This window comes from Sphaerodactylus townsendi, linkage group LG11, assembly GCF_021028975.2.
Source record: "Sphaerodactylus townsendi isolate TG3544 linkage group LG11, MPM_Stown_v2.3, whole genome shotgun sequence".
NCBI lineage: Eukaryota > Metazoa > Chordata > Lepidosauria > Squamata > Sphaerodactylidae > Sphaerodactylus > Sphaerodactylus townsendi.
Genome location: NC_059435.1, coordinates 11,543,998 through 11,556,696, shown reverse-complemented (window position 1 = coordinate 11,556,696; position 12,699 = coordinate 11,543,998). Strand labels below are relative to the sequence as shown.

The following is a 12,699-nucleotide window of genomic DNA, read 5'->3' as shown; positions in this document are numbered from 1 at the left end:
GTATCAGGCCCCCAAAGTTGTTAGAAAACCACTCTAATTTTGTATCTGCTCAAGGACGATGCCTGCCCCTTTCACTCTCTGAGGCCATCGTTAAAGCCACTCTCCTGTGGGGCTACTCAAGAAAGGGATGCTGATGAGTGCAGTAGGCCCCTTAAAAAGCAGGAGAATGGGGGCCAAGAAGGACAAAAGGATGTATTGGAGAAGACCTAGAAGTTAACAGGTAGGATAAGGTGGACATAAACCCCCAACCATTTCTATTTGAGTGCAAGGGACAGTGCTTTAACCAAGGTAGACTCTTGTGCGTGAGAAATACATTCTTAGACAGATTTCCATGCACTCAAGAACAAAAATAAATAAATAGAATAGTTACCATTTGTATGCCCTCAAAAAAAAGAGACGACTTGTTCTCTTCCATCAGTAAAGAAAGATGTGGACAAGCATGGGTCAGTACAATCCTAGGCATCAGTTCTTGGGACTGAAGGGTCAACAAGAACTGAAATCCTTCTGACTGTTGATTCTCAGGATAAAATGGTGGGTATATTATGTGGGGTGACCACACCAGACTTCCCTATCAATACTAGCATTCTGGGGCACCAAACAAAATATGGTTCAGGCCCAAGTAATCCATGGAAACATCCTCTAATTATCTACCCGCTGGTCTGCTGATGGACGACGCCTGGCGTGTTCACTGTATGAGGCCATTGTTAAAGCCATTCTCCTGTGGGGCTACTCAAAAATGGGATGCTGCTGAGTGCAGTAGGCCCATTAAATAGCAGGAGAATAGTGGCCAAGAAGGACATAAAATCCCTACTGGAGAAGACCAAGAAGATAACAGGTAGGATAAAGTGGACATAAGCCCCAACCATTTCTATTTGAGTGCAAGGGACAGTGCTTTAACCAAGGTGGACCCATGTGCATCAAACATGTGTTCATAGAGAGATTTCCATGCTTTCCAAAACAAAAACCAGAATAGTTACACTCACTCTGGCTCATTCGCACATGCGGATTAATGCCCTTTCAAACTGCTTTCAGTGCTCTTTGAAGCTGTGCGGAATGGCAAAATCCACTTGCAAACAGTTGTGAAAAGTGGTTTGAAAACGCATTATTTTGTATGTGCAGAAGGGGCCTCTGTTAAAGGTTACCATTTGCAATGACCTCCCCAAAAGAGATGACTTGCTTTCTCTTCCATTGGTAAAGAAAGATGTGGACAGGCATAGGTCAGCACAAACTTAGGCATCAGTTCTTGGAACTGAAGGGTCAACAAGAACTGAATTCCTTCTGACTGTTGATTCTCAGGAGAAAATGGTGGGTATAGTTGCCAAGTTTCTGTTGGATATTATTGGCACATCTGCTAAGGGAGATTTTTATATTAAATGATGGTTATTTGAGTTGTAACTAGGGCCGTTTCCGCACGGCCAAAAGCAGCGACGCGATGACGTCGCAAATTGCGACGCCTCCGAAAAAAAGCGTTCGCACAGACAGGCGGAACTGCGGGCGTCCGCAGCCCCGCAGATAAATGTCGGTTCGCACGGAAGCGCTGCGAAAGCGGCTGCTGACCTCACCATCATGGCCGCTGGAGCAGTTCAGCCCTCCCAAAATGGCCGCCGCTACTGCGGGAGATCGTTTGGCAGGCGCCGTTGGAGGACGGCTCCGTGGCGGCTGTTCGCACGAGTGCGCCGTCGATGCGTCACATGGGGAAAAAGAGTGGTTTAAAGCGTTTTCTGAATACGGCGTCTTCGCGCCGGTTTAGCGTTTTCGCGACGGCGCGAATGCGCACCTCCACCGCTGCGCGTGCGAACGCTCTCGCTATGGCGGTTCTTTTTCCGTTGCCACGACGTCATATTTCGCCCGTGCGGAAACGGCCTATGTTATTCTGGTTGTAAAACGTTTTTGGTTACAAATTGTTTTACTGTATGATGCCAATAAAGGCTTTGTGTGTGTGTGGTGGGTATATATTTTGCCTCAAGCTCTGCAACTGTGGAAAGTGTGGCATCTTCAGTATTAAGGAAGTGTTAAGAATGCATCAATAGAAAGTGTGAAAATAGTGTTGCCTCCTCAGCCAAGCTGCCATTTGGGGGGCAGTTTCAGGTTAGTTACAAAGAGGAATTCATTTTTTTTTCTTGTTACTGAGGTGGTTGATCTTGGCAATTAAAATTCAACTCACTGAATTTTGGCTAGGCAATTACTAAGACTAGCAATAATAGTGGGAGTGAATAAATTAGAGGTACATCCCTTAGTGATGACCCTAAAATGAAAGACCATTCTAAAGTGCCCTATCATTGAACAGAACAGGTGATTTGGGTTCAGGACCCACTGGTGGTATCTGTGTGAGGGAACAGAATTTGGAGCAAAGAATCACTTCGCATGTCGATGACTTTAAGACACCATCCTACAGCAAAAAACATGAATGTATTCTTCACCTTTTTTGCTTTATAAGTTGCTCCTTCTTGCATTTGTTGAGATCCCGGGTTCTCCAGCACAATGATGTAGCATTTGGGGAAGAAGATACATCCCAATAAACCAGCACTGGAGGTCAAGATGGAGAAGACTTCCACAGCTACCATATATTTCCCCTTGGTGCTCCAATAGGTTGGGACAAAGGTCATCCAAACACTGCAGAAGACCAGCATGCTGAAAGTGATGGATTTGGTTTCATGGAAACTATCTGGTAACTTCCTGGCTAGGAAGCCCACAGTGAAGCTCACAGCTGCCAGGAACCCCATAAAGCCCAGGAGAAAGTAAAACATGGCCACTGACCCTTCGTTACATTCCACAATGATTTCTCTAGTTTCTGAGTGCATATCAAAATGTGGGAAGGGAGGAAAGGTTGCAAGCCACACAGTGCAAAGAATGGCTTGAAAGAGGGAGCAGGAGACCACTATCGACCAAGCCAGTCTTCCCCCGACCCATTTCCTCATCTTGGACCCTGGCTTGGTAGCCACAAAGGCTAGAATCCACAGTGATGGTTTTGGCCAACACGCAAGAAACAGCCACTGAGAAAATGCAGCCAAATGCAGCTTGACGGATGAGGCAGGTCCCTTTCTCAGGTCTTCCAAGGAAGAGCAAAGCACAAAGGAAGCACAGGAAGAGAGAGACGAGGAGAATGTAGGAGAGGCTGCGGTTGTTGGCCTTCACAATAGGCGTGTTCTGGTGCTTCACGAAAGTTCCCAAGACCCAAGCTGTGATGAAAGAAAGGGAAACAGCCAAAATAGCATGTAAACTAGTCCCTAAAGGCTCTTCGTATGACAGGTAGCTGACGTCTTTGGGAAGGCATGAATCTTGGTGTCTGCTAGGGTAATGATCTTCAGGGCACTGGAAACAGTCATCCATGTCTGAAAAATGAAATTTGGGTTGCTATACAGGTATACTTATGCAGTGCTTCAATTTCATGATTGCATTGCAATTTTCAGGCTGGTGTGCTTGACTCACATTATTTTTTGTTTTTATATGCCACTCTGAATCTTGCTTTGCAAGTGAGAAGGGAGATAAACTGTTTCAATAAATACAATACATAGCAAAATAGAGCTCAAAGCAATCAGCACAAACTGGAATGTGGAATGAGACTTTGAATTGTGGAAAGATGAGTTTCGACTCCGCTCAACCAGTCATACTTGCAGTAAGTCAGACTCCACTTGAATACAGAAGCTGCTGGAATTTTAGTAGTCAACTGGGCAAGGGAATCCCTACTAAATGAGGTGGTTTTCTACCCCTAAGGCCCCTTTCCACACACGCAAAATAATGCCTTTTCAAACCACTTTCACCACTGTTTGCAAGTGGATTTTGCCATTCCGCACAGCTCCAAAGAGCACTGGAAGCAGTTTGAAAGTGCGTTATTCTGCCTGTGCGGAATGAGCCTAAGTAACACTCCTAGCACTGGCCTTCATGGGTATGTTGTATTTTGTTCCTTTTTTCCCATCGAAGTAAATGCTGTACACAACAGTTCACTCACTCCAGGCACTCAGTCAAACTTCATCAGTATCATAACAGTAAAATGAGTAATATTTGCCAGCATTCTGGAAATGTGTGTTTTATTATATTATTTATGATCCAGATTATAGTTTACATATTCCATTAAGTGTACACAGTGTATACAACTCCTCTTACCTATCTGGTTTGTAATCTTCCCTTGTGGACACGGAATACAATTGTAGCAGCAAAATGGTTTCCCTTCTTTCTTTGTCTTACTCTGACCCAACAGGCATGGTTTGTTACACCTGGAAAGGGGCAGCGTCTTTCATCAAGGAAAAAGAAGAACGTTGAATCATTTAAAACATATGCTTTGGGACTAATTGCTTAATAGCCAAGAGTTCTCTTTCTACCAAATCAGGAAGAAAACATGTGGGTATGGTACTCCTGGTATCAATTCAAAATCCACAACTTCTATCATTGTTGGAGTCTTTTACCCATACCTTACAAGTCTAGAGCAAAATGTACACATCCCCATATGTTTTCATAACTCCCCCTTAGCTTTGTGGATCTAAATGTATTTCTGTTTCAAAGGTGCTTTTGTGAGATAGAATCATGATGATAGGGAATCCTAAACTTGCTATGCTCATTCCTACCTTTAAATTTTATAGAACTACATAAAACCAGGAGGCATTTCTGTGGATGGAAATCAAGCAAGAGATAACTATTTAAAAACTTCAGTATTTCGCATAGTCACAACTCTAAGGCCATTTCCGCATGGCCACGGTGGGGGTTGGGTTGGTGTACATGACGCTGACCCAACCCCTCTGGGACCGTTCGCATGAAACTACCGGGACAACGGTGCCGTACTGTGCCGTCGCCCGGTCGACCTACCGTCTCTACGGCAGTTCGGCACGTCACCGAGGCCAGGGGACATGCCCCCCTGCCCTGTGCGACTGCTTTGGCCGTCCCCAGGGCACCGTTTTTGCCATCCCCAGGGCCATGTTTATGGCCCGTGCAGAAAGGGCCTTCTTTGAGCTTTGTATATTTCTTCAGTTGGTTAGATGGTATGGGAGGTTCTTTACTTCAATGGTTCAATTAGGTGTTTCTGGCTAATCGATTCATGATGAATTTGGGTTTTAACAGTGTGTTACCCTTTCACACTGTACATGTGCAGCCTCGACACTGTGAGGCCACTTCCTCACAGGCCAATAAACATGGATGTGTCTCTTGATTATCTACCGTCACTGACGAAGACCTCTTCTGAGCTGAAGTAAACATGTTTTCTCCAGATCTTCTTGAGTTTCAGAATAGAGATTTGAGAAATCAGAATATAGATTATGGGATTGCAGAACGTTGTCCAATCCCCCATTTTTGTTTACCTCTGGAAGGAGAAGCTAGGCTAGGAACCCTAGTTAGAAGAGATATACTTCAGAATATCAATAATGGACCATGGTTCTTGAAATGTGCTTGGATCATACCTGGTTGAACCTGCTGGGCCATATAATGGCCTCTTCATGAATAGTGAGCACTTCGTGTGAGGGAGCCCCAGGGTCTATCTTCCCAACTTTGATTCTAAGGAAAGACTGGTTTGGAAATGTGACCCAATTTATAATATCAAATCCAGTTTCTAGCTCTCCATTTTGGTTGAAGGCAACCTTTGTCCCAGCACTGTTATTGAATGTGACTCCTCTCAGAAAGAGGTGGAGCTAAGCAAGAAGGGAGAAAGCAAGCATTAGGCTTTAGCAAATCGTGGGCCTACACAACAAGGTCTGTGTTGTCTGGAAGACAAATGCAAAGAGAAACCGGAGCTCAAGATGAGAAAAGTGCTTTCAGTTAGGCCAGGAATGCAAATAGCATGAAAATCAAATGAGATGAAGGAGGTCCATACCATACTCTGTGTACATGATTACCAAATAAATGGCTGGCACACAGTAGGTTTATCCCTTGGAACAATTATGGATGTGCACCCCCAGATGAATTTTATTGGATTTGTGCTTACTAGACCCAATTGTTTTTTAGAAAAATCCAAAGAATGGTTGGCAAAGGTTGGATTATGAGGTACAATTTGATTAGCCCACAAACAGAATGTCCCCATCCAACCTCTATTGTTCCCAATGGAGGAAAAATGAAAGCTCATACAATTGGACTTCCTGACCTAAACTTAATCAAACATTGCAGTTCTTGTTGGAAGGGTCAACAGCATCCATCCTGCAGAACTGGTGCCTCTAACTTGAAAAACACCCCCCCCCACCCTCCACAACAGCATTGCAAAGACACTGTATCAGCTTTCATGGTGGGAATTTTCTCTCTCTGGCCATTTCTGCACAGCTGGGGGGTGCATCAGCGTATACAATCCTCTGGAGTCGCAGGGCAGAGGGGGCGTGCCCCCAGGCCTGGGCAACATGCCGGAAGGTTGCAGGGAAGGTACGTTGTTTGGAAAAGGGGGGGATGGCGCCTTCCAGCCACTGCTGTTCACATGGCAGCGGCTGGAAGCCGCTGTTTCCAGAAAACCTCGCTCGGGGAGCAAGGTTGGGAAACAGCTGCCTGACCGATGCACTGAGGGGAGGCCGAGAGCAGTGCTTTGCTTCAATGCAGCTGCGCGCCCTGACCCGAACAGCTCCCCTTAGGGACAAGCTGTTTTACTTATGCCATCCCTAAAGGGCCTTTGGTTGTTAACTGTGCGGAAAGGGCCTCTGATTTTCAGATCAATGAAAAAAAATCTTAGTTCCTTTCTATATTTGTATTGTGATATGACTTCATATGTCTGGTTACAGTGAGTTGTAGTCATTTTTCTTGACCAAACTAATTTCAGAAAGCATGTTCTACGTATCCACTGGGCATAAAATCAGAACTATGGCAGACCTGGAACACCGTCATTCATCAGATCAATCTTGGTGAAGATACATCTTACTCTTCAGTCTAGTACTGGTTGATGTACCTATATGTATGGAGAAGTTTCTACCCATAGATCACTCAGAATTTATTGAAATGGCTGTTGATCCAGAAGATCCTCTCTGTGTGTAACCTTTACTAGCACACTCTTCATTTGCATAGGAACACAAGGTAACTGGCTATTTAAAAAAAGCTAAAGCTATCCTGTCTTGAGAGAGATTACTTGTATGTTGTCTAGGACATGATGGATGTCCAATGAGGTTTCTATCATTTTTCTACTCAGGATATACCAGAAACGGCTTTTGATTCAGAAGTTTCACCTTTTCTTTATTGTCCATTACTGATTGCTTGAATCTATGTAATTGCATGGCATGTAAGGCATAGGCTACAGCATAGACAGCATCATACACACTGCTGCTGTGGCCAGTCATGCTCATTTCAAAAACGGTCTTGGGAAGATCCTCCAGTTTCTCCCACCCAGTGCAAATTGGTTCCACTTTCTGCTGCTCCACATGTTTAGACAAAGAACAGGCAAATGCATTTTCCCAGAAGACTCTTATGAAGCCATCTTCATTGTCCACTATAGGATTCCTCGTCTGAATGAATTTCTGGAATCCGAGCAACTTCTTGGAAGGCACTGAGAGAGAGATTGCCCCATGGATGTACTGTATGCTCCACCCTCTTTGAAAGGCAACTGATGTGAACTCCATCTCAGCAGTCATAATCCAGACTTTTGTCTCTACAGGTTCATTGTCAAATGCTAAGAAGTGCAGCAATGTTCTCATAACTGCCATGGTTTGACTTTCACCACAGACAACTAACACATTGGCTGAGCTTCTCATGGCAAAGCTAAACAATTCCTTCCCTTCTGATATCATATCTGCAATTGCAGTGGAAACAGATACAGTGGGAAATTTTTCTATGAAATCAAAGCAGATGTTTCTCTTGAAAAACATGGGAAGCGCATCATTTACAAAATTTTCCCCATAGAGTTCCTCTGTATACATCACTCCAATCCACGTCCAACTGAAATGCAGCAGTAATTGGAGAATTCCCATATATTGATGGGCCCCATTTGGAAACATGTGATGAACAGAAGCAGGTTGGCTTTGGTCATTCTTTACTGGAGTAGAAGCATATGTTACCTAAGATAAGAAGGAGATGCAAAGAACCATTACAAAAATAAACATTACAGTATGGTAGGGGGTTGAATTCCCCAACTGGAACATGTGAATCCCAATTCTGAGTTGGGTGCAACCAGCTTTCTCCCTCTACCTTGACCAATTTTTCTCTGTGCACCTCTGCACGGAATTTTGGCCTGTACAGAATCCCTAATGCCCAGCAGAGTTCTTTTTGGCAGCGCGCAGGGAATTTTTCGACCTTTCTCACCAGCTGAAAAACTGGCTGGCTACATCTGCCTCTTAATATTTCCATTTCTCACTTCACTGAGCCTGTATGAAGAATTCAAAATGCATGGCTGCAGGTTGTTCCTCCATTGGCGTGTCCAGTTAGTTAACTAATTAATCAAGGTCAATGCGGCATCTAGCCAAATGCATCATAAAATTTACCTCAGTCCCAAAATACCTGATAAGAACATAAGATGAATACGTCCTGCAGATGGGAGCATTTTAATCTTCTTCTGAGCCTTCACATAGGTTGTTCAGCAAAAGGGCAGTAATGTTAGAGTAGACAACATTGACAAAGGGAAACCTGAAAAAAAATCTGAAGGCCTTCTGTAACGATTTTAAGATTGCATTGAATTTATTGTATGTCGAGTATCTTTAAATTGAGTGCTGAATAGGAGGGAGAGAGAAGGTGCGGCCATATAAGGTGGTAGAGCTGTGGTTGGTTTTTGTGAGAGATTATAAGAGAGAAGATTATAAAAAGAGAGAGATTATAAAAGGGACGTGGAGACAGAGGGAGTCAGTTCAGAGTTTTGAGTTTAGTTTGAGAGTTTGATGAGATCGAGGGCCTGTGATGAAACACAGAGGCCCCTTCTGCACACGCAAAATTATGCGTTTTCAAACCACTTTCACAACTGTTTGCAAGTGGATTTTGCCATTCCGCACAGCTTCAAAGAGCACTGAAAGCAGTTTGAAAGTGCATTATTCTGCATGTGCGGAATGAGCCACAGAGAGAGAACTCTGTGTGATAGATTGAGAGGATGTGTGATTAAGTGAGATTACGACTCTGTGTGGGAAAAAGTGCTTTGTGAATAAGAGTTCTGTGTGTAAAAGGGATCTGAGCTTGAGAGCCTGTGCTGAAAAATAGTGTGGAAAAATAATTCTGTGTGAGGGCAAAGAGTTAATCTTTTTGAGAGGCAAGCAGAATGTACTTCTGTTTCTGCTATGCCTCTTTCTACCTGGAAACCATAACATCATCACTAAAAATGTAAAGGAATGTGAATTAACAGCCCATGGCTGAAGCACACTCATTACCTGTGGAATCTTGTAGGTGCTCAGAATGGTTGCCATGTGATAACAAAAACTAGCACTCGGTCCCCCAATAGCAGCGACCAGATTGCTGAGGGAGCTGCACCTGTAGTTGGGGATGACTCTGCCCCGTGCGGAGAGGAGTTCCATGGAGGCCTGATAGGTCCTGCTTGTGCTGAAATAGCTGTTGTAGAGGCTGAAGCCAAGCGTGATGTTGGGTAACAGTCGGGGGGTTTCATTGATCTCCTGAATGGCAAATGCCAAAGCCAGGATGTGCTGATAATTCTGAGTCAGGATCCTACAATCACAGAATATTGTGAAACTGATTAGAGTGGATCTCAAGAAGGATGGGGAGCAGCCCTTTGGAAGAAATGCAGAGATGTGAAATTGTGTCTCCTTAGAAAAGACCCAAAAAAGGAAAAAGAAAAGAAAAGCTATACCCTAAAACAGGAAAATGAGTGGGAACAATTCCCATTCCAATTTGTGCACGTACGGTAGGTTTAACTGGGATACTTAGAAACTCTTTCTAGCTGATGAAAGGCCCCTTCCGCACATGCAGAATAATGCGTTTTCAAACCACTTTCACAACTGTTTGCAAGTGGATTTTGCTATTCCGCACAGCTTCAAAGAGCACTGAAAGCAGTTTGAAAGTGCATTATTCTGCATGTGCGGAATGAGCCAAAGAATCAGATCTTAATCCTACTTTTAACTTCACCTAGGAACTAATGCTCTGGTTTCCAAACATTTGGAGGATAAGGAACCAATTTCAACATGAACAAATTCCATACGTGCTCCCTTCCCACAATATACTAGTCACAGTATTGTTATCTGTCAATGGAGAAATATATAAAGAACAAAACAGGAATCCTTAGATCACACATGGATTCTTAGGTCCCTTGCAATAACTCCACTGTCTCCCAGAGAATCCCTGACCTCCCAGGCTGAAAACCTCTGAACCAAGGCAGATTAAACACCCACAAAGCGCAAATAAAATTAATCTGCCCATTGACAGAAAGGTGGCTATGAATCGCCAGAAGGGAGAAGAGCAGCCCTTTGGAAGAAAGGCAGAATTCCAGGAATGACATTAATTTAATCTTTAAATCCAACTACTTACATGTGCTCACCAGTTTCAACCTGGGAAGGATGGTGCTTGAATGTTAATGGATCATAAGAGATGTAGATTTGGGAAAGAATTCCACCGATGATAAAAAACCCCGACTGGTGATATTTGTGCAGTATTGGAAGAGGGTCACAGAGGATGCATTGAGCACCAGGAGCATCACACACTGCCCAGGGCAGAATCACTAATACAAAATACAAGATTCCCACTATCTGGCCGGATAACCTTCCTCCTGGACAGCAGTTCAATTCCTCCCACATTGTTACAGAAGTGTCTCTTAGCATCAAATGGCCACTTAAATGGCCCTGACTTTGTTGCTGCAATAACAGGGCCCATTCAGTGAAAAGTGCCCATTGCCAGCCTGCCTCCAGCTGCAAAAGATATTAGTAGCACCTTTCATGTTGTTTTCATCTTCTGGATCTCCCCACAGAATTGGAGAAAGCACGGATGGTGAAAAATCTCAGAGGCTGTGGGCAGCAACCCAGAATTATGACTTCTCTGTGACATTTCAGAAGAAAACATGTTTACTTCAGCTCAGAAGAGGTCTTCGTCAGGGACGGTACATTATCAAGAGACACAAAGTTCATTTGTTTTGGGGGAAGGGGAATAACACGGGGGGTGGATCACTATGCCAGATCTATGGTATAACATATGATTCTTCACATATACCAAAGTGGACCAATTTTCAAAATCTGGCCCTTTCCGCACAGGCAAAAACGCCGTCCCCCAGGGAGCTGTTCGTGCAAACGGCAGCGGCTGGAAGGCGCCATCCCTCCCCCCTGTCCCATGCAACTTACCGTCCAGCACATCGCCGAGGCTGGGGGACTGCAGCCTCCCTGCCCCTCGCGACTCCAGGCGGTCCCGCATAAGGACAGGAGATCGCGTGTCCCCTGGCCTCGGCCTTGCGACCTTGAGGGGCGGTCTAGGGAAAGGTCGTCAATCGGGCAGGCAGGCATGGCAGGCCTTGGCAGCGCCCATACGTCCCAGTAGTTTCTTCTGGAGACGTTAAATGCGTGTAATGGTCTCCAGGGGGGGTTGGAGTCAGCGTCATTGCATTAGCTGACCCAACCCCACCGCGTAACCATGGTTGGAAACGGCCACTGAGTAGGTAAAAACTTTAATGGTCCATGAGAAGTGTTTAACGATTTACCACACATATACCACTCCCTTTTATTATGAATTCCTCACAACCGTCAACTCATAGAAACATTGCAGAAATAGAACAATGAAGAACACTGTAGATTCATCAGCGTACTCATGGGCCTAAATAATTAAACTTCAGCAAGAAGAAATTTAAACAGCCAGAACACGCGCGCAAGTGAGTGTGTGTGTGAGTGAGGAGGACAGAATCTGATCTCCTAAATAAAACAACTGAAGTGAAGTGATAAGACACCCACACTGGACAAGTATATAAGAAAAATGCTACAAGAGAAAAAGTACAAACCATTCTTTATTATAATATAGCAAAACAAAAGAAATATGTGAATGGCTTTGTTTAGGGGTGATCACACCAGACTTCCCCCTCAGCATTCTGCAGCACCAAACTAGGCATGCCTCAAGCCCAAAGAATCTTTGGAAAACCATTTTTATGATGTATCCACTGGTCTGCTCATGGATGATACCTGGTCCTTCCACTGTCTGAGGTCATTTTAAAGCCAATTTCCTGCGGGGCTTCTCAAAAAGGAATACCTCAGGGACTGCTAGGCCCTTTGAAAAGCAAAGGGATGGTGACCAAGGAGGTCATAAAGACTCCATAAGACCAGGGCTCATTCCGCACATGCAGAATAATGCACTTTCAAACTGCTTTCAGTGCTCTTTGAAGCTGTGCGGAATGGCAAAATCCACTTGCAAACAGTTGTGAAAGTGGTTTGAAAACGCATTATTTTGCGCGTGTGGAAGGGGCCCAGACCTAGAAGATAGGTTGTGGAATAGGGTGGTCATTGCACCCATTTGTATCTGAGTGCTTGGGACAATGCTTCAACCAAGGTGGACCTTATGCACGAAAAATACATTCCTAGACAGATTTCCATGCATTCAAGAACCAAAAAAAACCCAGAATAGTTACACATGCTCAGTTAAAGCTTACCATTCGTTGATACTTCAAAAGGGAGGTGACCAGTTTTTCTTTCATCTGTGGCAGTAAGATGTAGACATTTTGGGTCAATACAAACCTAAGCATCAGTTTTTGGAACGGAAAGATCAACAGGAAGTGACATTCTGACTTGATTCTCTGGAGAACATGGCGGGTATATTTGGTGCCTCTTGCTCTGCAGCAATGGAAACTGTTATCTCCTCAGTATAGAGGAAGTGTTAACAATGAAGCAATGGAAAGTGTGAAGATAGGGT

General features: G+C 44.2%; 1 pseudogene; it reads right to left on the bottom strand.

Moving 5' to 3' along the window:
• Positions 1-2,303: 2,303 nt before the first annotated feature.
• Positions 2,304-11,220, bottom strand: LOC125440570 (annotated as a pseudogene).
• Between the last annotated feature and the right edge of the window lie 1,479 nt (positions 11,221-12,699).